A 22,425-nucleotide genomic window follows, 5' to 3' on the forward strand; every position below is an offset into this window, starting at 1 on the left:
TTGGAAAATAAAGGAATTGTATCAAGCTACTTGATTTTAGGATGGCTTGTTACATAGCAATAGTGAATTGATAGTATCAGGTAAGCAAACAGAACTGAGGGAAATTATAGTAATCTGCTGCTTCTTACTTTTGGCATTTGTACTAATTTTTGAGGACAGCATTCACTATCATTCTGTTATTCAAATGCATTTCAGATAACTGTATAAAAGCGCCTCCACTGAGGTTTCTTCCAGGTAGTCAGGACAGGGTGGGAGGACATGCATGTTTGTGCAGGAAAATCTGTGATTCTTATTCACATGACTGGGCAGAATTTTAATTCCTGTGTGATTCATCCTTTTTATTTTTCACTTTGGTTATTTTGACTTTTTTTTTCCAGATTCTCTACTCATATCAATCTTATGTGTGATTTGCCAGGAAATAAATACTCCCTCCCCCCACCTCTAACACACACTAAGACACCATTCCAGATCTGGTACACTTAAATATATCACTCCATTGGAAGTGCTATCAGCATAGTCTTGGCAAATATCCCAAAGCATATATTTCAGAAATTTTTAGAAATTGTTTGTAATGTTCATGTTTACTTCTTAGGCCAAACTGCTTTTTAATGAAGACAGCATTGTGCTTTGTGCAAGAATGGAAACCTCAAAATAATCACCATAAAGTTTCTGGGAGAATAAACTAAGATGGTCCACAGATATGAGATGAAACCCACAATGTTGGAGTTTTAAATGGTTAGAGAGGCCCAGACTACAATACAATCATAACCCAGCATTAGAAGAGTGGAATATGATATGCTCCAAGATGTATCCTAAAACTTTCATTTGAACTCTCAGTCTGAATTATGAGGATTGATCTTCAGTTCAGTCCAGCCAGCAGAAATGGACTATGCAATTTTTCATTGTATTTAATATACAGACCATGTACATTCTAGAAGGTTCCTTTAACATACACTGTTGTACTTTTTGTCCCAGCAATTTCAGGGCATGCAAATACCACAAAGTCATCAGTAAGAACAGGCCATGCTCCTTCTTCATCATAATTAGACATGTCCTCTGCAATCATTACACTGAAGCCTAAAAGAAAATTCCAAGTATCTTTTGGCATTGATTGTTTATGATGTCCCAACAAAAACTTATTCCATAAGTCTAAGAATTCAAATCTTTCATTAAGCACTAAGTTACAGTAGGCAATGGCCATTTCTAGATCTAAAACCTTTTTATCCTGGATTCTTTGCAAAATTAAAAGTAAACTGATAAAAAAAAGTAAACCAGGAAAATCCTTAAATCGTGCTGGTCCTTTCAATCCCTGTTCCATCTTGGGTATCTGGGCCTCTGTGCTGTCACTTCCTAATTCTGTCAGGCCCCGCATAAACTCTTGTTTGGAGAATTTGCACTGTGTTGCTGCCCTGAACTTCCACGCAATGATCAACCCAATGATGCTGGCTGGGCATGAGTGCCAGGTCATCACAGAACTGCTGTATGCCATCTATTCCAATTTTATTTTTACCTTGAGGATCTTTGTATCTAGTGTATAGATATTCCAACTGATCCTTTTACACTGTCTCCTATATACAGTTCAGGATTTGGGAAACAATTTGGTCTGTTGCAACATCTAACTTCCAGTCATTTTTTAAAAAATATGTCTGCTTTTTATTGTATTTTTAAAATCTTTTAAAAGTACCAATCCTCCATAATGATGCTATCAGGAAGCATTAAGTGACATAAGTTTGTAAAATATCATAAAGCACAAATTTTTTACTAGATAGTCCTAATAATGTACACTAATAAAAGAGAAACATGCAAAATTGACCATCACTTCACGACGCCCACCAGCCAATCAGGAGTGAGTGTGCAAATTAACCCAACAAAGATGGTGGCAGCCCTGACCCCCAGCCACTCTGAGCCTCTGAGCAGCATGCATGCAGGCATGGAGCGACTGGGCGGGGCGGGACACCTGCTATTGAGGGAAGGGCGGAGGGCAAAGGGAGCACAGGAGCGGTGTTCCATCTGGAGTGAAGATGGAAGGCTGCGGCCAGAACGATGGCCTGGGTTCCAGGTGCCGTAGGAAAACGGGTGCCGGCAGCCAGGGGAAGGAAGGCCTATTGCAAGAATCTTTGTGCAATGGGCCTCTAGTATTTGACAAGAGTCTTCATCTTATTAATACTCTAGAGTATTAATGACAACTGGGAATAATTTATGAAGTATTGAGCTTAAAACCATAACAACATATTACAAATGAGAAGTGTTAGAGTATTAAGAAGTAAATGGTAGTTCAACGAAATATCATGATATACTGTGATGGAATGGTGAATTTATGAATGTCTCTGGCATATATTAGCAATGAAAAGAATCTTTTTTTGTTTGTAGTAAATGAAATAGATACATTTAATCCACATCTGTCAGATTCAGACTTAAACAGTCATTTTGACACAGGCAACTTATTGCTGGTTTTTCACTAGTAAGATCACTAGAAGATCATAAAGTAACCCAGGTTATTTCTCTGCAATGACTTAAACTTGTTCATGTTGTATCTTCCAGGACTTTCTCTCCTCCTCCAGCTCCAGAGTGAATGGAGGATAGATGGCTCCTCTCCTGGGCTCCAGTTCATGCACAGTGTGGGGCAGCCCTTAGTACAGCTGAGGAAGCAGCCCTGGCCTATGAGAGGCAGAGAGATGGGGACAGGTTTCAGGAGCCCTGTGTGAGTTTTCCCATGGGGGCTGGGTCCTCCCAGGCATGTGTGATTCATCCTTTGATTATAAAGATTGAAGATATTCCTGAGTATAAAGGACTTCCTGAGTGTAAATATATGATATTTAGATTGTTTGCTCACTGTCCCTTTGGTGGATTTGAAAAAAGTTTAGAAAAGAGGAAATATTTAGTTTAGAGCACTTAGAAGGAGTCACATTGGGTGAAGCACATTGAAAAATTTCAAACAGAAACAGGAAAATAGTTCAGAAAAAAACACATAAAACACCCCATGTAATTCTTCACTCAAATGAATAAGGAACCGTACACATGGACATCATATTCCACAGTTTATTTTTTATTTTACTATTATTTTATTATTGATTTTTTTAGAGAGAGAGGAAGGGAGACATAGATATAGAGGTAGATATAGATAGTTAGATAGATAGATAGATAGATAGATAGATAGATAAGTAGATAGATGATAGGTAGATAATAGATAGGTAGACAGATAGATAGATAGAAGCATCAATGTGAGAGAGAAAGATTGACTGACTGCTTCTTGTATGCACCCCACCTGGGATGGAACCCACAACCTAGATATATGCTCTGACCTGGTATCAAACACACACACTTTTTGGTGTACAGGAGGATGCTTCATCCAACTGAGCCATTGGGCCAGGTCAATATTCTACACTTTATTGATGTGCAGCATAAAAAAATATTTTTGTAGAGTAATAAATTATATGGTTATTTTTTGCTTCATCATATTTAAGGTCATCTCTGACTCTAACCATATTAAATCACTCTATTTATTAAAATATATGTATCCATGTAGACACTTCTTGGAAACATGTATTGAGTAGTCATTTTTTTTTGCCAGTGGCTAAAATAGGCATGTAGACAAACAGTTGAATAACAGAATGAAGACTATAAAACCAGGAGACCAGCTATAAAACATACTAGCATGTTAAAGTCTACAATATCACAAAGAGTTGTAAAGGTAGTGCTGTAGAAAATATTGATGAACATATAAATGAAAACTTTGGTCTCAGATTTTCCCCTACAATAAAATTATGTAAATGACCTTAATAGCCAAGTATAGTTTGTCCCTAGGGGTACTATAATTCATGACTATTCTTTCAGAAAAACAATAGAAAAATTACTTGGAACGATATATGTCATAAGAGAAGAATTTATACTAAAGTAATTCATGTTAACCCATGAGTTAAATGAATATTTCCAATTCCTTATGGTCCAAAGATTGGATTAATTTGTGTCAGAACTTCTCTCTCTGGGCTAGAAACCTGCATTCCTGGGCAATTCTTCAGCCTCGTACAGTTGGCCCTTGAAAAGCTAACCTGCCAAAGAATCTTTGCAGGGCCCTCTTTATGTCATTGTTCCTCAGACTGTAGATGAAGGGGTTCAGCATGGGTGTGACCACAGTGTACATCACTGAGGCTGCTGCACTTGAGTGTGCATTATGGGTAGCAGCAGAGCTGAGGTAAACTCCAAGGCTAGTACCATAAAATAAGGAGACAACTGAGAGGTGAGACGCACAGGTAGAAAATGCTTTATATTTCCCCTGAGACGATGGGATTACACATATGGAGGCAATGATCTTGGAGTAAGAGTAAAGGATCCCAGCAAGGGGACCACCACCTAGCAGTCCAGCTGAAAAGTACATTGTAATGTTGTTAATGAAGGTGTCAGAACAGGCAATTTGGACCACCTGACTGAGTTCACAGAAAAAGTGGGGAATTTCTAACTCTGAGCAGAAGCGCAGACCCAACACCATTAAACTTTCTAGCAAGGAATTCAGGACACTCAGGATCCAGGACACAAGTACCAGCAGTCCACAGAGCCGGGGGTTCATGATGACCATGTAGTGCAGGGGGTGGCAGATAGCCACAAACCGGTCATAAGCCATTACGGTCAGGGTTAAATTGTCCAACATTGCAAAGAGGATATAAAAATACATCTGTGTGATGCAGCCCTCATAGGTGATAACTTTGCTGTGAGTTTGTATATTAACTAGCATCTTTGGGATGGTGGTGGAGGTAAAACAGATGTCTATCAAGGACAGGTTGGAGAGGAAGAAGTACATGGGCGTGTGGAGGTGGGAGTCTGAGCTGACAGCCAGGATGATGAGCAGGTTTCCTAACACAGTGACCAGGTACATGGAGAGGAAAAGCCCAAACATGAGGGGCTGCAGTTCCAGTGCCTGTGAAAATCCCAGAAGAAGAAATTGTGAAATTTGTGTACCATTTCTTGGTTCCATGTGTTGGAGGTGACTACAAAAAAAAATATATAAAAAATGAGTAACTAATTTTCACATTAGCAAGCATTAGTAACTGAGAATAAATGACACATTTATATTTTAGAGTCTGGAAAATAGTTTCCATTTTTGTTGTGCAATCTGGTTCCCATTAATGTTTCTCTATTGGCATTTCTCATTAGAATTTCCTTTTGTAACATCAACCTGTTCTTCAAACGTAATGTACTAGTATACTGCTGCTTTACTGAGGATATTTTTCATTCATTTGAGAAATATATATTGACTATAGAACATGTTATGGGCACTGTTCAGAGTATGGGATGCTTAAAAACAGAAGTCTACAAACTAATGATAGAGCAGTAATATAATCAAATAAAAATAATAATGTAACAAATCTGATGGTGAAGATGCTATAAAAAAGTAAATCACATTAAATGGAGAGAGTGGATAGAGGGTGATCTTTTTTATAGAGTTTAGCCAAGACTTGCCAAGGGCTGACACTTTAACACACACCTCAGTGAAGACTGAGTGAGAGAATAAGTGGGAAAGTGTTTCCCAGGGAGAAGGAACAGCCAGTACAAAGACCCTGAGGAAGATAGTGTTTTAGAAAATGAAGGCTCAGGAGTTTGAAGATAGCAGCACGTGGGCGGATTATTCTTGCAGCTCCTCCCAGAACCAAACTGGCAATGAAACTAAATTAGGGAATATTCACCCTGAATTACCAACTGAAGACTAGCTGAAGAGACTTTTAAAGAAGGAATTGCAGAAACCACCTTGAGAGTGATAGGAAAGTTGTGGTCACGGGAGGGCCTGGCACCACTCCCACAGGGCAGGCCAAGTTGAGGAGGGATATCTCAGCTGTGGGGGTTTCCCCCTGAGAGTAGTGAGGCCTGTGCTCCAGGCTGGGCTCCCCAGCTTCCAGGGCCAGAGCCAGGAACACCTGCCCACATAGCATCCATCAGTGAAAAGCAGCAGGGCTTCTACCAGCAGGGGGCGATGGAGCCTGCTGGAGATAAAGCCACTTTGTTTTTATTTACTTATATATTTCTTATTTTTAAAATTTTTATTGTTGAAAGTATTACATATGCTCCCTTGTTTCCCCCATTGACCTCTTCCAGCCCGCTCCTTGTCCTCCAGCCCAGGCCTGTTCTCTGTGTCCATGGGTTATGCATATATGCATATAAGTTCTTTGGTTGGTCTATTCCCACTCACTCACCCTTCCCTGTGAGGTTCCAAAGGCTGTTCCATGCTTCTATGTCTCTGGATCAGTTTTGTTTGTCAGTTTATTTTGTTCATTAGATTCCACATGTGAGTTAGATCATGTGATACTTGTCTTTCTCTCACTGGCTTATTTCACTTAGCATAGTACTCTCCATGTCCATCCCCATGATTGCCAATGGTAAGAGTTCTTTCTTTTTTATAGCTGCGTAGTATTTCATTGTGTAAATGTACCACAGCTTTTTTATCCACTCATGTGCTGATAGGCACTTGGGCTGTTTCTGAATCTTAGCTATTATAAATTGCACTGCTATGAACATAGGAGTGCATCTATTCTTTCTGATTGGTATTTTTGATTTCTTAGGATATATTCCCAGGAGTGGGATCATTGGGTCAAATGGGAAATCCATTTTTAATTTTTTTAGGAAATTTCATACTGTTTTCCACAGAGGAAGCCACTTTGTTTTTTAAAGGGTCAGATCACAGAATTTTAGTTTACAGCCACTCAGCCTGGCTTCAGTGGGGGGAGAGTTGTGTGGACTGGAGTCACCTGAGAAGAGTCTGGGATTAGAAGCACTGGGGAGAGACATGGAGAGTAGCTTCCAGGATACCAGTGCTCAGTCATCCTCCCCAATTCTGCAGCAGCCATTTTTCCTGAGAGGTGCAAGCCCCTCCTCTCAGCTGCAGAGATCCAACCTACAGGTCTTGTCATGCTCAGGAAGCATCAGTGACTGGCTTTGGGGTGAGGCCATTCTCCAAACTTTCCTGGGAACCTGACTGGCACCTCCCCCTCATGGAAGAACTGATAGAAATTACTAACTTCTAGCAGACCCCACTGGCCTGCCTATGAGTGGATTCACCCTCCAAGGTTAGGGAAATACAGTCTAACCTCGGTTCTCAAATGTCACCCAACTGGAACAATTCAGTTCTTGACCAAGTTGTTCAGAGAAACCATGTCTTGAGTATCAAACAAATTTTGTGCATGATCAAAAGCGTCTTGCAAGGCACAAACAAAGGAGAGAATGAGAGTCAAGTTTACTGTGCTGTGAATATTTTCATGTAGTTTTTGTTGTTTTTGTTTTGTTTTGCTTTTATTGTTGTTGAAATGGGTGATTAGCACTATTTTAAAACCGAAAGAGGCCATCAGATGTGCTGATGTTGCTAAAGGTGTTAAAGTACTCACAAAACAAAGACCATAGGCAATTGAAGAGGTAGAAAAAGTGTTGGTGATTTGGATAAAGAAAAGTAGTTAGCCTGTGGCAGTGTTTTGGAGGCAATGCTATGTGAAAAAGTGAACACTGCACCACTGGAATGAGTGATAAAAGTGATTCATTAAAGGCTAGTAAGGGGTGGTCAATAAATTAAGAAAAGAAGTGTTTGTTTCTAGATTATATGTACTGTAGCTATGTACTCCATATAATATGGTTAAAACAGGAAATCATTTGGGGGTCTGGAACAAAGTAATTCAATTTACATTATTTCTCATGGAGAACAAATGGTCCGGTTTTCAAACAAATCTCTTCTCTAACAGTCTTCTGGAATGAATTATGTTCGAGAGTATTTTGTGAGAGTCTCAGGTGTGTGGTTCTAGGATAGGGGAACACACCCACCATCTTCCCTGAAGTCTGAATGGCACCTCCTCCTCGTGGGAGATACAGAGGTACTATCTTCCCGATTCTGCCAACAGCCCTTTCAGAAACAGTTTTTTTCAGTGAATAAATCTGATAGCAAGTGGGCATATGTAGGTGGGACAAAGTGGATCCCAAAGTGCCTTGGGATGTTTGCTGACCCACCTTTGAGACCCAAGCTGCTATAAAGCTGACCTTGGAGAGCAGCCTGGTCCCTCCACTGCAGTTAAGTGCAGTGGAGGCAGCCACAAAAGGGGGATCACTTCAATCTTCAAATAGGTTGCTGAGAACCAAATGTGGGCAGCTTCTGACATTGGCTAGCACCAAAGTCCCTACCAGGAAGCCCAGAATCAACATACAAAATAGTCATCCTCAGGCAACACAAGAGAAGGATAGAAAAGGAGTTTCCAGGAGCGCACTAAACTCTGTCTAGAATGAACTCCACTTTGTTTTATTATTTTATTATTTTCTTTTCATTGCTTTGTTATTATTTTCTCTCTCTCTTTTTTATTTCACCTCTCTTATTTTTCTCTTTCCTTTTTTATTCTATTTTTTTTCTTTCTTTCACTTATTTTTTCCTTCTTTTCTTTTTCACTGTTTTTCATCTTATTCTTTATTCTTATTTTTTATCTCCATTCCTTCTTTTCATATTCTCTCCCCCCATTTTTTCTTACTGTATTCTTATAATTTTATTCTTTTATTATTCTTATTTACCTTTCTCTGTCTTTTGTAGTTGTTTTTGTTGTTGGGCTCCTTTGTATGTTTTTGTTTACCGTCTGGTTTTGTTTGATCAGCACCTATAAAACAGCTCACACAATGTGGTTGGGGTTGAGCCTTACAGTCAGGCAGACTGAAGATGAATCCAACCCACAAATGGCCCAATATCTATCAAGACCAAATTACAACAGAAGAGCCCCCAAAACACACACACAAGGGACATAGCATTTCTATCTAATACATAGAAACAACCTCAAAGAAACACCTTGGGGAGAAAAGATACAACCCCCCAATAAAATAAAAGGAGGAATCTCCAGAAAAAAAGCTAAATAAAATGGAGGTAAGCAATTTATCAGACATAGAGTTTTAAGTAATAGTTATAAGGATGCTCAAGGAACTTAGTGAAAACTACAAAGAACATAAGGGGAACTACAAGGAACTTAGTGGGAACTACATCAGCATGAAAAAGGACATAGAAACCATGAATAAGAACCATTCAGAAATGAAGAATACCACCTGGTGAAAGAAATAGACTTACAAGTCCAGAAATCACAAAAGTTTCAAACAATAGGAACCCAAAGAGGCTCACCTCAAGACACATCATAATTAAAATGCCAAGCATTAAAGACAAAGAAAGGGGGAGAAACCAAGATGGCGGCATAGGTAAACACCTAAACTGTAGCCTCGCAGAACAATTTCAAAAATACAACTAAAAATCAAAACGGACATCATTCAGAACCACAGGAAAGCTGGCTGACTGAAACGCCCACAACTAGAAGGAAAGAGAAAACCACAAGGAAAATCAGAGGAGCCGTAAAAGCCTGAGGTATGGAGACACAGGCGGAAACATGGGCACGCGCGCGTGTGGGGAGGACAGAGCTGGAGAGGACGGGGCGGCTGAGTGCCTGGCCAGTGTTCTCTAGCGGGAAGGAGATAAAAGCTCCAGATTGCGCTGAACCCCAGCTCCGACTGCACTGAACCCCAGTTCCGGGCGAGACCCTGGGGAGCCAGGCTCATACTGGGGGAATCTGGGCTGTAAGGCGGAAACTCAGGGGAGCGGCGAAAGGCAGAGCTCCGGAGGCGTGCACGTGAATGCGTGCAGAGGATGGACTGTTGACTGTGCTGCTGAATTGCCTTAGCGGGAAGGAGACAAAAGCTCCGGACTGCGCTGAACCCCAGCTCTGACTGCACTGAACCCCAGTTCTGGGCGAGACCCTGGGGACCCAGGCTCATACTGGGGGAATCTGGGCTTTAAGGCGGAAACTCAGGGGAGCGGTGAAAGGCAGAGCTCCGGAGGCGCGCACGTGAATGCGTGCAGAGGATGGACTGTTGACTATGCTGCTGAATTGCCTTAGCGGGAAGGAGACAAAAGCTCCGGACTGCGCTGAGCCCCAGTTCCAACTGCACTGAAACCCAGTTCCGGGCAAGAATCTGGGAATCCAGATTCATTGGGGGAGAGACTAGACTGTTCGCCAGCAGGTGAAACTTCAGGGCGCCTTTCTCTCAGAGGTGGTTGCAGGGAGTACAGAGGGACACTGAGGGACACTGAGATCCAGGAACCTCATAGGGCGGGGCTGATGGGAAGCCAAGGCTGTAGGCTCCACCCTGAAACTCCGCCCCATCCAAGCTGAGCACAGAGGCTTTTACAATTTTGAAAGTCTAGTTGAATAAGGCTGTCTCCCGGCATAGACACAGCTGATCCTCACAGCCAATTGGCCTGGAGGTCAAATCCTCCCAGTGTACCAACAGCAATCAAGGCTTAACAACACCAAGACTTTGCACTCATCCCACAAAGGGGGGTACCAAAAGCGACCACCTAGGGAGATTGGGGAAGCTGAGCTACCAGCCCCTATAGGTCACTGACCACACAAAGCCACTCCATCAACACAGGGAGGCAGCCAAAATGTGGAGACCCTGAAGCAGGTCACGAATAGAAGAGATGGAGGAAAGTAAACTAATGGACGACACAGTGTTCAGAACCACATTTATAAGGTTACTCAAGAATCTTCTAAAAACCGATGATAAACTTGAAGAGACCTTCAAGGACCTTAATGAGAATACCAAAAAAATGGAAAAGGACCAGTCAGAAATTATGCATACACTGTCTGAAATAAAGAATATACAGAAACTCAACTGTAGATCACCGTACCCCAAGAATCAAACCAAAGATCTGGAACATGAGGAAGCAAAAAACACCCAACCAGAGAGGCGGAAAGTAAGAAGAATCCAAAAGTGTGAGGATAGCGTAAGGAGCCTCTGGGACGGCTTTAAGCGTACCAACATCCGAATTTTTGGGGTGCCAGAAGAAGAGAGACAGCAAGATACTGAAAACCTATTTGAAGAAATAATGACAGAAAACTTCCCCCACAAGTGAAAGAAATAGACTTACAAGTCCAGAAGCACACAGAACCCCAAACAAGAGGAATCCAAAGAGGACCACACCAAGACACATCATAATTAAAATGCCAAGGGCAAAAGACAAAGAGAGAATCTTGAAAGCAGCAAGAGAAAAACAGTTAGTTACCTACAAGGTAGTACCCATATGACTGTCAGCTGATTTCTCAACAGAAACTATGCAGGCCAGACAGGAGTGGCAAGAAATATTCAAAGTGATGAACAGCAAGAACCTACAACCAAGATTACTCTACCCAGCAAAGCTATCATTCAGAATTGAAGGTCAGACGAAGAGCTTCACAGACAAGAAAAAGCTAAAGGAGTGCATCACCACCAAACCAGGATTACATGAAATGCTGAAGGGTATTCTTTAAGAAGAGGAAGAAGGAAAAAAAGGTAAAGGTAAAAATTATGAACAACAAAAAGACATCAAATACATACCTACCAACAAGTGAATCTAAAAATCAAGTGAATAAAAAAATCTGAAGAACAGAATGGACTGGTGAATATAATAGAATCAGGGACATAGAAAGGGAGGTGACGGAGAATTCTCAGGGGGAAGGGGGTCTGAGGGGTGCAGGAAGAGATTGGACAAAAATCTTACACCTATGGATGAAGACAGTGGCGGCTGGTGGGGGGGTAAGGGTAAGAGGTGGGGTGGGGAATTGGGTGGAGGGGATCTATGGGGGGGGGAGAGGAACACCTGTAATAATCTGAACAATAAAGATTTATTATAAAAAAATAAAATAAAGACAAAGAGAGATTCTAAAAAGCATTTAGTTACCTACAAGGGAGCACCCATGCGACTGTCACCTGATTTTTCAACAGAAAATTTGCTGACCAGAAGGGTATAGCAATAAATATTCAAAGTGATGAATAGCCAGGACCTACAATCAATATTATTCTACCCAGCAAAGCTATCATTTAGAATTGAAGATCAGATAAAGAACTTCACAGACAAGAAAAAGCAAAAGGAGTTCATCACCACCAATCCAGTATTACATGAAAAACTGAAGGGTATTCTTTAAGAAGAGGAAGAAGAAAAAGAGAAAATATAAACAATAAAATGGCAATAAATACATATCTATCAACAAGAATCTAAAAATAAAAATAACAAACATAGAATCTAAATAAACTGATGAATAAAATAGAAGCAGATGTGCATGGGAACATGGAGCAGACTGATGAATCTCAGAGGGAAGGGATGAGGGGAGAAGGGGAAAACTTCAATTAAAGAACTTAGATGCATATATGCCTTACCTATGGACACAGACAATAAGGTGGTGAAGGTCGGGGGCAGGGCAAGAACCCAGTGGAGGGTGGCAATAGGGGGAAAAAAGGAGGGCATCTGTAATACTCTCAACAATAAAGATTTAAAAGAAAAGAAATCAAGAACACCATATGTGACATTAAGAATACACTGAAAAGAATAAAAATTAAGCTGGATGAAGCAGAGAAACAAAAATAAAAAAGAATTTAAAATAATGAGGATAGTTTAAGGGAAATTTGGGAAAACTTCAAATGTAACAATATACACATCATAGAAGTAGAGAAGGAAAAGAAAGCAATAAAAGGATATAAATCTAGTTAGTAGAAAAAAATGATAGAAAATTTCCATAACCTGTTAAAGGAAAAATTCACACATGTTCAGGAAGCACAGCATCTCAATCAAGATGAACTCAAGAGAACCACACAAAGACACATAATATTAAAATGGCAATGGTTCAAGACAGAGTAATAATCTAAAAGGAAGCAAGAGATAAACAGTTAGTTTCCTACAAAGGAGCTTCCATAAGGCTTTCAGCTGATTTCTCAACAGAAACACTGTGGCAAGAAGTGAATGGCATGATTTATTCAAGGTAATGAAAAGCGAGGTTCTGAAACCAACACTACTCTATCCAGCAAGGCTTTCATTCAAAATCAATTATGAAGTAAAGAGCTTCCCAGACAAAAAAAAAAAAGGCTAAAGGAGTTTAACACCACCAAACAAGCATTGCAAGAAATGTTAAAGGGACTACATCAATAATGAGAAGAAATAGAGAAACATAGGCATAAAGAATTAAAATGGCAATAAATTGGTACTTATCAATAATAACCTTAAGTTTAAATGAATGAAATGCTTGACTCAAAAGACATAGGGTAGCTGAATGGATAAGAAAACATGACCCAAATATATGCTGTCTACAAGAGACTCACACAGGATGAGACTGATGGATGGAAAAAGCAAATTTTCATGCAAATGGAAATGAAGATCAAGCCTGGGAAACAATATTCATATCTGACAAAATAGACTTCAAAATGAAGGCCATAACAAGAGACAAGGAAGGTCACTATATAATACTAAAAGGATTGATACAACAAGAGGATATAACCCTGTTAAACATACATTCACCCAATATAGGGAAAACCAAATATATAAAAAGAACTTTTAGAGGACTTAAAGGAAGAGATTGATAGCTATACAATCATAGTAGGGAATTATAACACCCCGCTGACATCAGTGGATAGATTTTCTAGACAAAAAATCAATAAGAAAACAATGACCTTAAGTAACACACTAGAACAAATGGATTTAATTAATTATATTCCACCCAAAGCAGCAAAATATACATTCTTTTCAAGTGCACATGGGACATTCTCAATGATAGACCACATGTTAGGACACAAAATAAGTCCCTACAAGTTCAAGAGGATTGAAATCATATCAAGCTTCTTCTCAGATCACAATGGCATGAAACTACAGATGAATTACAAAAAACAAAAAAACAAAAACACATCCCCAAACCTTCAAACACATGGAGGCTAAATATCATTTTAGTAAACAATGAATGGACTACCAATGAGATCAAGGAAAAATAAATTCCTGGAAACATATGAAAATGGACACACAACAACCCAGAATCTATGGGACCCCAGAAAAGCAGTCTTGAGAGGGAAGTTTGTAGCACTACAGGCCTACCTCAAGAACCAAGAAAAATTTCCAATAAACTATTTAACCCTACAACTTAAAAATTAGAAATAAAACTACAAGAAAAGCTCAGAGTAAGTAGAAGGAAGGAAATAATAAAGGTCAGAGTGGAAATAAATGACATAGAGACTAAAGAAACAATATAAAATATCAATGAAACCAAGAGCTGTTTTTTTGAAAAGATAAACAATATCGATGGACTTTTAGCCTGACTCATCAAGAAACAAATAGGGAGGACCCAAATAAATAAAATCACAAACAGAAGTAGTGAAGTACCAACTGACACCACAGAAAAAAGGATTGTAAAAAGATACCATGAACAACTACATGCCAACAGTCTGGACAATGTGGACAAAATGGACAAATACCTAGAAACATACAATTTTCCAAAACTGAATGAGGAAGAAACAGAAAACCTGAATAGACCAATAACAACTGATTAAATTGAAACAGTAACAAAACAAAACAAAACAAAAAAACTCTCAGGAAACAAAAGCCCTGGGCTAGATGGCTTCCCCTGGGAGTTTTGCCAAACATTCAAAGAAGAAGTAACACCTATCGACCTCAAACTATTACAAAAACTTTAAGAGGAAGGAAGCCTCCAAAGCTCTTTTTATGAGGCCAGCATTATCATAATTCCAAAATGAGAAAAAGAAAGAGGATTACAGGCCAATATCCCTCATGAACATAGATGTTAAAATCCTCAACAAAATATTGACAAATCTGATTCAGCAACATATTAAAAAGGTCATACATCATGACCACATTGGATTTATTCCAGGGATGCAAGGCTGGTACAATATTCACAAATCAATAAATGTCAAACATCACATAAACAAATTGAAAGACAAAAATAGCAGAAGCCTATAAACAGATGCAGAAAAAGCATGTGATAAAACACAAAACCCAGGTTTTGATAAAAACTCTCAGCAAAGTGGGAATAGAGGGATTGTACCTCTATATAACAAAGGCCATATATGACAAACCTACAGCAAACATCACACTCAAAAGACAAAAACTAAAACCATTTTCCCTAAGAACCTGTGTAAGATAGGGGTGTCCACTTTCACAAATCTTATTCAACATAATACTGGAAGTCCTAGACACAGCAATCAGAGAAGAAGAAAACTTAAAACGCATCCAAATTGGAAAGTAGGAAGTAAAACAGTCATTATTCGCAAATGACATGATACTACCCAAATAGTGATGCTATTTAACTCAGAGTTTCTCAGCCTAAGCCCTGTTGGCATTCTGGGACAGACTGTTCCCTGTGCTGAGGTCTGTCCTTTGTTTTTTATAATATATTTTATTGATTTTTTTTACAGAGAGGAAGGGAGAGGGATAGAGAGTTAGAAACATCGATGAGAGAGAAACATCGATCAGCTGCCTCCTGCACACCTCCTACTGGGGATGTGCCCGCAACCAAGGTACATGCCCTTGACAAGAATCGAACCCGGGACCCTTTATTCCATAGGCCGACGCTCTATCCACTGAGCCAAACCGGTTTCGGCAAGGTCTGTCCTTTGAATTGAAGGTTGTTTACAGCATCCCTGCCTTCACCCACCCCTCTCTAATATGACAGTCACAAATCTGTTAGGACATAGGTCAATGTCTCTTGGGGGAAGGGGAGAAATCACCCCCGATTAGAATCACAATTTGAATTTCATAATTTAAACATATTTTAATAGCATTGGTATGATTGCAATGTAATGATAACAAGTATGAAAGACCATCAAAAGTGTGAGGAGCAGTCACACTATGAATTCTTATGTAGCCACTGAAATAAATACATTAATTAATCAAGCAAACAAACAGCAATCTCTTGCCTCTGGGCTATGTAGAATGAGCTCTCACCTGACAACAGGTAAATGTTCCTGGCTTCCATTCTCTGTGACCATCTCTCTCATGCAGGTCAGCTGGGTTTTGGACTCACCTGGATAAGATCTATGAGAGGAAGGTCATTGTGGGGACGTCTGAATTCCTCCCTGAATAGATGATGATAGAGACTAAAGTTCTGTTCACAGGCAAGACAGCAGGAAGGTGTGCAGCGTCAGTCCCTAGCCAGAGTTGGGGCTACAAACAAACAAATAACAGTGAGAAATAAACATAACCATGCCCTCCCAGCCTAAGTTTATACATGATGGGAGACTGGAGATGAGGGGTATTTATAAATCCCCATACCAGTTCTGCAGGCACATTTATCTCTTGTTTCTCCAACCTCTAAGCACACAAATATGATATATCTTTTAGCAAGGGGAGGATTAGGGTTGCAAATGGAACAGTTTTGTTAATCACCTGACATTAGGATAGAAGATGAGTCAGGCTCATCCAGGTGGGACTAAGGTAAGCACAGTGGTTCTGTTAATGTTGAAGAGAGACACAAAAGAATTGGACTCAGAGAGACTGAAAATGCTACACAGCTGGCTTGAAAATGGAAGAAGGAATGAGCCAAGTTATGCAGGTAGCCAGCAACACTGAAAGGCATTGGAAAGCAACACATCCTCCCCTGAGCCTCTAGCCCTGCACACCTCTTGTCTCTGGGCTAGGCTGATTAGACACTGTGACTCAGGTAAAAGTTGTCAGGTTGCATCCTCACTGACCCTTTCCTGCTTTACCCATTGGCCTCCCAGGCTCACCTGGATGGGTCTCTGAGAGGAAGGTCTGCATGTGGAAATCTGAATTGCTCCCCAGATGGTTGATAATGGATACTGAAGCTCTGCCCCACATGAGACAGCAGGAAGGAGTGAATGAAGCATCAGTTCCTGAGCCAGCTTAGGAATCAAAAGCAACAGCCATGTGCTGTCCCCTAGCGTTGTACAAACTGAGGAACTGACAGGGGAGATATCTACAGCTCTCTCTATACCTGCTCATCAGGCACATTTCCCTTGTGTTATTCCAACATCTAAGCACATGATTTCCCTGTGGGCCTCTGGAATAGGCAGAAAGAAAAATTTTCCTAATGATTCTCTGATCCCAGGAGACCAGGTTGTAAGTCAAGTGTACTCAGTTTTTATAACTCCTTGTTTTGGTCTCTCCTGCTTTCTAGAGGCCGAAAGACCTACTACCCTGTCCCATTCCCGACTTCCCTTTTTCTTCAAAGTCTGATTGGGGATGGGACACAGCCCTGATGTCTCTAGAGAATTTCTATTCTCCTCTTCAATATGGCAGAACTACGCTCATTTGATATGCAATCCTCAGTACCACACTCTTTGGCTTCCTGACACATTTGTCAAAATAATTAGAGATTTTATATTTATATCACCAGCTAAAAGGCATTATTTAGAGCCTCACAAAATATTGATTAGTTTTCCTCTCCAGTGTGCCTCAGGTGGTTGAGCATTGTCCCATGCACCTATAGGTTGTTGGCATGCCCGTTTTGCAGGTTTGATCCCCAGTAGGGGTTGTGCAGGAGGCAGTTCCATCAATGCTTCTCTCTCATGGATGTTTCTGTTTCTCTTTCTCTCTAAAAATTCAATAAAAACATATTAAAGTATTTATTAATTATTAGAGATACATTTAAATATTTTTATGTCACATGACCTGAGCTTATCAGTTTATAGAAATTGTCTGATTGAATCTTTAGGAAAGTCCATTCTATTAGGTAATATTTCTTTTTGAAATGACCATGCATTTTTATTCCCATTTCTTCTATTAATGTCATGCATTACATTGGTTGATTTCTATCTTTTTAAAAAAATCTTTATTGTTGAAAGTATTACATATGTCTCCCCTTCCCCCATTAACCTCTCCCAACCCTCCCCGGCCCCACCTCCCCACAGGCCTTCACCACCCTATTGTCTGTGTCCATTGGTTATGAATATATGCATATGAGTTCATTAGTTGATCTCTTCCCACCTCACCCTCCTCTGCTTTTCCTCTGAGGTTTGACAGTCCATTTGGTGCTTCTGTGACTCTGGGTCTATTTTTGTTCATCAGTTTATATTGTTCATTATATTCTCAAATGAGTGAGATTTTTGATATTTATATTTCTATGACTGGCTTATTACACTTAGCATAATGCTCTCCAGATCCATCCCTGCTGTTGCAAATGGTAAGAGTTCTTTCTTTTTTACAGCAGAGTAGTATTCCATTGTATAGATGCATCACAGTCGTTGTTATTTTTTATTGTCTAAAGTTTTACAAATGTTTCCTTTGTCCCCAATTGACCCCCACTCCCCGCCCCCCTGCCATTCCCACCCCAGAGGGCAAGCCCCCACAGCCTTTGTGTCTGTGTCCATTGGTTATGCTAATATGCATGCATACAAGTCCTTTGGTCAAAGTAAACTGGATAAAAAAAATGTAAACTGGTAAAAATCCTTAAATCGTGCTGGTCCTTTCAATTCCTGTTCCATCTTGGGTATCTGGGCCTCTGTGCTGTCACTTCCTAATTCTGTCATGCCCTGCATGAACTCTTATTTGGAGAACTTGCACTGTGTTGCTGCTCTGAACTTCCACGCACTGATCATCACAGACCTGCTGTATGCCATCTATTCCAATTTTATTTTTACCTTCAGGATCTTTGTATCTAGCGCATAGATGTTCTAACTTCTTCTTGTCCAATGATCCTTTTACACTGTCTCATATATATGGTTCCGGATTTGGGGGAAAAATTGGTCCATTAGAATATCTAAACTTCCAGTCATTTTGAGACAGGCAGCTTACTGCTGGTTTTTCACTAGGTTGTGTGAAGATCATAAAGTAACCATGGGTATCCTTCTGCAACAACTTAAACTTGATCATGTTGTGTCCTCTGGGCCTCTTCACGCCTCCTCCAGCTTCAGAGTTAATGGAAGATAGATGGTTCCTCTCCCAGGCTCCTGGGCTCCAGTTCATGCACAGTGTGGGATAGCCCTTGGCATAGCAGAGGATGCAGCCCTGGGCCTGCGAGAGGCAAAGGGTTGGGGGCAGGTGCCAGGAGCCCCTCGTGAGTTTTCTCCTGGGGGCGGGGTCCTCCCAGGATATGTGTGATTCATCCTTTGATTATAAATATTGAAGATATTCCTGAGGGTAAAGATATTCCTTAATATATATATATATATATATATATATATATATATATATATATATATATGATATTTTTTTATTTTTTTTTTGCACTAATCAACATATTTACTTGCTCATTTTTCTTTTAATTTTAGTTTTCAAAAATACCCAAAGGCTACATCCATTATAAGGTAATGGACTGCAAAATCTTATTTAATTGCAATGAACAAATTAGTTACAGAAAAGAACAAAAAATATAATTCTGTGAACTATCAATTTAGATTTTCTTGTACTTCTTTTTTTTTTTTTTTTTTTTTTAAATTTCTTTATTGATTAAGGTGTCACATATTTGTCCTCATCCCCCCATTCCCATCCCACACCCCTCCCCTTGGATGCCCCAACCCTCTGTTGAACTTAAGCATTGGTTAGGCTCATATGCATGCACACAAGACCTTTGGTTGATCTCTCCCCCCTCCCCCCCCATCCCCTATCCTCCCTCTGAGGCCCGATAGTCCGATCGATGCCTCCTTGTTTCTGGTTCTGTTCTTGTTCATCAGTCTATGTTGTTCATCATTTCCCCTAGATGAGCGAAATCATGTGTCACTATAGATATACTTATAAGAATTGAATGTGCGACGAGCAATAATAGTTATGCTGACAGGCAAATGAATCAGTCTGTAGTGAGTTTCTTTCTGGACCAACAGTTCTTTTGAGACCCAATATCAATGTCCACCGGTTCCCTATGAGTACATGTCGGCACTGACCCCTCAGCTCTGGATGGTGGACAAATGGTGGTAATGCAGGTCCGACTCCCTCTGGTTTGGTCTCGGCTGGACCCAGGGGCACTGCTTCACCCGGATCCAGGGGCCCACGGCCTCGCCCGGACCCGGGGCCAGGCTCACCCGGATCCAGGGGCCCGCGGCCTCGCCCGGACCCGGGGTCCAGGGCTCACCCGGCTCCAGGGGCCTGCGGCCTCGCCCGGACCCGGGGCCCAGGGCTCACCCGGCTCCAGGGGCCCGCGGCCTCGCCCCGACCCGGGGCCCAGGGCTCACCCGGCTCCAGGGGCCCGCGGCCTCGCCCCGACCCGGGGCCCAGGGCTCACCCGGCTCCAGGGGCCCGCGGCCTCGCCCCGACCCGGGGCCCAGGGCTCACCCGGCTCCAGGGGCCCGCGGCCTATATGATATTTAGATTGTTTGCTCACTGTCCGTTTGGTGGATTTGAAAAAAATTTAGAAAAGGGGAGATATTTAATTTAGAGCACTCAGAAGGAGTAACAAATTTATGAAGCATATTGAAAAATTTCAAACAGAAACAGGAAAATACTTAAAAAAAACACACACACACATAAAACATTCCATGTAAATCTTCACCCAAATGAATAAGGAAACTTATACATGGACATCCTACTTCACAGTTTATTTTTTTATTTTTACTATTATTTTATTATTGATTTTTTTAGAGAGAGAAGAAGGGAGACATAAATACAGTGGTAGACATAGATAAATAAATGATAGATAACAGATAGGTAGATATATAGATAGATAGAGACAGAAGCATCGATGTGAGAGAGAAACATTGATTGACTGCCTCCTGAATGCACCCCACCTGGGTTGGAACCTACAACCTAGATGTATGCTCTGACCTGGAATCAAACACACAACACTTTGTGGTGTACAGGAGGATGCTCCATCCATCCAGCCATTGGCCAGGTCAATATTCCACACTTTAATGACATTCAGCATGAAAAATATTTTTGTAGAGTAATAAATTGTATGGCTGTTTTTTGCTTCATCATATTTAAGGTAATCTCTGACTCTAACCATATTATATCAGTCTATTTATTAAAATGTATGTATACATGTAGACGCTTCTTAGAAACCTGTATTGAGTAGTCAATTGTTTCCAGTGGCTAAGGTAGGCATGTGGACACACAGTTGAATAACAGAATGAAGTCTATAAAACCAGGAGACAAGCTATAAAACATACTAGCATGTTGAAGTCTACATTTTCAAGAAGAGCAGTAAAGGTGGTGCTATAGAAAATAATGATGAACATATAAGTGAAAACTGTAGTCTCAGATTTTCTTCTACAATAAAATTATGTAAATGACCTTAGTAACCAAGTATAGTTTGTCCCTAGGGGTAGTAAAATTCATGACTGTTCTTTCAGGAAAACAATAGAAAATTTATTTGGAATGATATATGTAATAAGAGAATAAATTATACTAAAGTAATTCATGTTAACCCATGAGATAAATGAGTATTTCCAATTTCTTATGTTCCAACGACTGGATCAATTTGTGTCAGACTTCTGACTCTGATGCTTGAAACCTGCATTCCTGGGCAATTCTTCAGCCTCGTACAATTGGCCCTTGAAAACCTTACCTGCCAAGAAATCTTTGCAGGACCCTCTTTATGTCATTGTTCCTCAGACTGTAGATGAAGGGGTTCAGCATGGGTGTAACCACAGTGTACATCACTGAGGCTGTTGCACTTGAGTGTGCATTATGGGTAGCAGTAGAGCTGAGGTAAACTCCAAGGCTTGTACCATAAAATAAGGAGACAACTGAGAGGTGAGACGCACAGGTAGAAAATGCTTTATATTTCCCCTGAGATGATGGGATTACACATATGGAGGCAATGATCTTACAGTAAGAGTAAAGGATTCCAGCAAGGGGACCACCACCTACCAGCCCAGCTGAAGAATACATTAGAATATTGTTAAGAAAGGTGTCAGAACAGGCAAGTTAGATCACCTGATTGAGTTCACAGAAAAAGTGTGGGATTTCCAAGTCTGAGCAGAAGGACAGACGCAACACCATTAAGCTATGTAGCAAGGAAACCATGGCACTCAGGATCCAGGACAGCAGAACCAGCAGTCCACAGAGCCGGGGGTTCATGATGACTGTGTAGTACAGTGGGTGGCAGATGGCCACAAACCGGTCATAGGCCATCACGGTCAGGATAAAGTTGTCTAACACTGCAAAAAGTGTATAAAAATACAGCTGGGTGATGCAGTCTTCATAGGTGATGACTTTGCTCTGTGTCTTGATGTTCCATAACATCTTAGGGATGGTGGTGGAGGTGAAACAGATGTCTACCAAGGACAGGTTGGAGAGGAAGAAGTACATGGGCGTGTGGAGGTGGGAGTCTGAGCTGACAGCCAGGATGATGAGCAGGTTTCCTAACACAGTGACCAGGTACATGGAGAGGAAAAGTCCAAATATGAGGGGCTGCAGTTCCAGTGCCTGTGAAAGTCCCAGAAGAAGAAATTCTGAAATTTGTGTACCATTGCCTGGTTCCATGTTTTGGAGATGATTACAAAAGAAAAAAGATAGAAAAAATGATTAACTAATTTTCACATTAGCAAGCATTAGTAACTGAGAATAAATGACACATTTATATGTTAGAGTCCGGAAAATAATTTCCATTTTTGTTGTGTGATCTGCTTCCCATTAATATTTCTCTATTGGCATTTTTCATTAGAATTTCCTGTTCTTCAAACATAATGTATACTGCTGTTTTACTGAGTATATCTTTCATGCATCTGAGA

General features: G+C 40.6%; 2 pseudogenes across 2 annotated transcripts; both read right to left on the reverse strand.

Annotated features, from left to right (window-relative positions):
- Window positions 1–931: 931 nt before the first annotated feature.
- On the reverse strand, window positions 932–5,018 carry LOC307100532 (olfactory receptor 7A10-like; annotated as a pseudogene). Its single transcript has 2 exons — window positions 4,050–5,018; window positions 932–1,527 (listed from the first exon to the last, which is right to left on the reverse strand). The product of its transcript is annotated as an olfactory receptor 7A10-like (transcript).
- Window positions 5,019–21,253: 16,235 nt separating this feature from the next.
- LOC307099201 (olfactory receptor 7A5-like) lies at window positions 21,254–22,177 on the reverse strand (annotated as a pseudogene). Its single transcript has one exon. The product of its transcript is annotated as an olfactory receptor 7A5-like (transcript).
- Window positions 22,178–22,425: the final 248 nt, after the last annotated feature.

This window comes from Cnephaeus nilssonii (assembly GCF_951640355.1).
Source record: "Cnephaeus nilssonii genome assembly, chromosome: 5".
Lineage (NCBI taxonomy): Eukaryota > Metazoa > Chordata > Mammalia > Chiroptera > Vespertilionidae > Cnephaeus > Cnephaeus nilssonii.